A 4,217-nucleotide genomic window follows, 5' to 3' on the forward strand; every position below is an offset into this window, starting at 1 on the left:
TTTTAGATTTTCCCCAGCTCAATTCAAAGATTCCCTCCTCCTTCTCCATGAGGTTTCATCTAAGATCTAAAGACAGAAGATGAGATGAAAGGACAAAGGGCCAGGGCCCAGGAAGGAAGTGGTTATCACTATGGTACCACGGGATCTAGTCCTCAGTCATCTTCTTTGGACATTGGTGACACTCACCTGCTGAGATTTCCTATCCTGTCTCACATGAGAGAAAAGGCAGCATCAAGAAAGATTACAAGATTTTGACTGGAGCAACTTATTGAATTGTAATTCCATTTAGTGCATTTAAAAAATCTAGGGGGAAAGTGGTTTAGAAGGGGTAAATCAGCATTTCTCATTTGGAAATTATAAGTGTAATATGTCTGTTATGTATCCAAGGCAGATATCAAGCAGACTTTTGAATATAGCATTCTAGAGCTCAGAAGAGAGATTTTCCATTAAAATGTACATTTTGGAGCCACCAAAACCATATGCTGCTGCTGCTAAGTCGTTTCAGTCGTGTCCGACTCTGTGCGACCCCATAGACGGCAGCCCACCAGGCTCCTCCGTCCATGGGATTTTCCAGGCAAGAGTACTGGAGTGGGGTGCCATTGCCTTCTCCAACCAAAACCATATAATTGATCTTTAAAGTCATGGGACTGGATTAGGTCATCAAACTCTTAAGTTCCAAGGAGTAATGTGGACAGCACAGAGAAGCAATTCAATGACTGAGCCTTAAGAACTCTGTTAATAAATCAGGAAAAGTAGAAGATTCCAGACAAGGAAGCTTAAAACAAAGTGGCTAGTGAGGTGGGAGGCAAACAAGGATAGTTTTATGTATCAGAAGGCAAAGGAAGAAGAATTTCAAGGGGAGTGACTGATTAACTTTGTCAAATATAAATGAGAAATTGGGAGAGATGAAGACAGAACTGATCTTCAGATCGGGTCACATGGAGGCTGTTGATATCTCTGATAAGAGTGATGAGAATGGGTTCCAGAAAAGCTAAGAGAGGAACTGGAAGAGTGAATACAGAGAGGCCTTTTGAAAAGTTTTTCATAAAGAAGAACTTATAAATTGGGGAAGTGGCTGGAAGTTTATGTCAAGTCATGCAAACTTTTTATTTTCTGACTGCACCGTGCAGCATGCAGGATCTTAATTCTCAGACCAAGGATTAAACCCGTGCTCGTTGCAGTGGAAACATACAGAGTCGGACCACGGGACCACCAGGGAATTCCTCAGTTTGTTTGGATAATGACAGGTATTACAGCATGTTGGTATGCTAGTGTTACTGGAGGAGGGCATGGTAACCCACTCCAGTATTCGTGCCTGGAGAATCCCCATGGACAGAGGAGCCTGGTGGGCTGCAGGCCATGGGGTCGCAAGGAGTCTGACAGGACTGAAGCAGCTGAGCACGCATGCGCGCTAATGAAACTAGCGCAGTAGAGAGGGAATGATGACCAGAGAGGCTTGTACATCAGGGACAGTAAGGCTATACTAATGATTGTCCCTTGAGGCAGTCAGTGGCAACCCTCATTACAGCCTTCACAGAGAAAGTACCATTACCTGTGGTAGTAAAACGTGGGAGTGGCGGGGAGCAGCGGTGGTCTCGGGGCGCTCTACAGCCTGCCTGGGAGCCTGACATGGGCAAAGTCAAAGTTTGACCTTGTAAAACTTTCTACAAAGTGACATTATACACCAAAGTGCAATAGGGTAATATATTTTGTACTGCTTAGCCATGGTGTTTTTCACCCTGGACACGCTGTTTTATCCCATTACTCTTTCCAACCAGACTTAGAGGCACCTCGTATTACCACTGAAGAACAGGGAAGGAGACAGGCGAAAAACAAGTTTTGGAAGCTAACACTTTTGACTTGAAAGAGTCTGACCTTTTGAATTATTTGAAGTTCTCATGGAAAACTAAGAAAAAGGGTATACTTTCAAGAGATAAATCCCTGAGAAGGTGGAAGGGTCTGAGAATGACAGGGCAGTGAAGGAGTTGCCTTAAGAGTAGCGATATTTCTTCCACTGAAACGGAGTGGAAGGGGGGCTGGTCAGCATGTGGGCACTGGAGCCAGAAAACTGGTAGATTTGATTTGAGAAAAAGAGGAAATACCTGCCTGGTATTCTCCTATGAAATACAATACATTCATCAGCTGAGAAGTTTAAATGAGCTGAAATAATCTAGAATTGACAGATTCGGTAAAAATCACTTTGTGGAACTTCTATTTGAAACTAAATTTGACTTTAAAAAATAAAATTGCATTTCTTATGCAACAGGGTCTTGTGGGCTAAAATGCTACCTACTATAGCAGAAGCCTGTCTATAATAAATGCAAATCACCACAGAACTGGATCATCTTGAGGTGACAGATGGGAGAGAACTGGCAGACTGTGAAGTCAACACCAATTTCAGATAAACTGCTGGACAGTGATGCAACTGAGTGTGAGCAGACTACTGAATGCTTTGCATTTTCTAGGTAGATGCAGGAGAACCTATATAAGGAAGGAAACAAATGTCAACAGAGCCTTCTAAACTGCCCCAGAGATTCAATTCTCTGAGTCCCTGGAGAACACCTAGGGAGGAGTGAACATTTTATTTACAGCCCATTCTTTAGGCTCTGAATTTCTTTTCAAAGCTGTCTACAAAAACCTAGCAAGTCATCTTGCAGAGCTCTCATCAAGTAGCAACCCAGGACACGTGCTAGGCCACAGACTGTACTTTGGGAGAAGGGTTTAAACTCTACGGTAAAATCAGAGACATCCACTTATTCCCGGAGAGAATTATTTCAGATAGCTGTTAAACGTGAAGTCTGAAGTGAGCATTTTTCTCTTTGCCTTTGTGAAAATAGCATTTTGTTCTTAGCCAAGACCCTTAAAAAGAGACTATGGCTAAAACTACAGGGACCATGCAGTCTTAGGTGGATTCAACACATCAGAGAGAGGCCCCTGACTCTGTGTAGCCAATTTAGCCTACATTTTCTCAAACTGTTGATGGCAAAAGACTAGGCCATCACCATGAGGAGGGAACAGATATGGCTAGAGCTTTGTTTGTTGTCTGTAAACTCTAAGTGCCATAAAGTTTGGTCTGTTGGGTGGGAGAGAGACTATTCCAATTCATGCCTTATGTCCTGGCATAATTGTTAATAGTGTGCCCTTTCAAAGGTGTCCGAAGCTTAGACAAAGGACGCAAGGTACCCTGTCTATAAGCAAAGCCAACTCTTCACCTTTTATGCAAGAGCTTTCACCAGAGCTTATTCTATGTGTGTGTGTGTGTGTGTGTGTGTGTGTGTGTGTGTGTGTGTGTGTGTGTGTGTGTGTGTGTGTATGTATATGGCTATGCCATGGCTTCCCTGATAGCTCAGTTGGTAAAGAATCTGCCTGCAATGCAGGAGACCCCGGTTCAATTCTTGGGTCAGGAAGATCCCCTGGAGAAGGAATAGGCTACCCACTCCAGTATTCTTGGGCTCCCTTTGTGGCTCAGCTGGTAAAGAATCCACCTGCAATGCAGGAGACCTGGGTTTGATCCCAGAGTTGGGAAGATCCCCTGGAGAAGGGAAAGGCTACCCACTCCAGGATTCAGGCCTGGAGAATTCCATGGACTATATAGGCCATGGGGTCACAAAGAGTCGGACAAGACTGAGCAACTTTCACTTTCATGTCTTCATTGCAGCATGTGGAATCTTTTTTGTGGCGTGCAAACTCTTAGCTGCAGCATGTGGAATCTAGTTCCCTGACCAGGGGTCAAACCTGTGCCCCCTGCATTGAGAGCAGGGAGTGTTAGCCACTGGACTATCAAGGAAATCCCCAGAGCTTATTTTTGAAGAACAGTTTCAACCTGAATTATGGCTAATGTCCCCAGAGAAGAGCAAGAAAGGATGACAGAAGTTTAGACCAGCACTTGAAAGAGGAAAACTCCTATAAAATGACTGGCAACGCTAGTGAAGGGTGTTGCCTGTGATACTGACTTACTTAGGCTTAACGATGGAGAGAGGGGAGGAAATGTCACCCAGAGAAGCACAGGCTGCATAGGGTGATGAGGAAGTTACTGTTCTTGTGAAATAGATTCTCTATAGGAAACTGGTCCTCGCTCTTTTGGAGACTGCCTACAAGGACAATCATACCTCCAGGAAAAGTCAGGTATTTTTCAGAACACAAAAACTTTTACAGACAAAATACATTTTGTGATATAAATCATTGATTCTTTGTTTTTGGTCCTTAGCCTTCTAGAG

Source organism: Giraffa tippelskirchi, chromosome 9 (assembly GCF_054371585.1).
Source record: "Giraffa tippelskirchi isolate mGirTip1 chromosome 9, T2T-mGirTip1v1.2.pri, whole genome shotgun sequence".
In the NCBI taxonomy this organism is placed as follows: domain Eukaryota; kingdom Metazoa; phylum Chordata; class Mammalia; order Artiodactyla; family Giraffidae; genus Giraffa; species Giraffa tippelskirchi.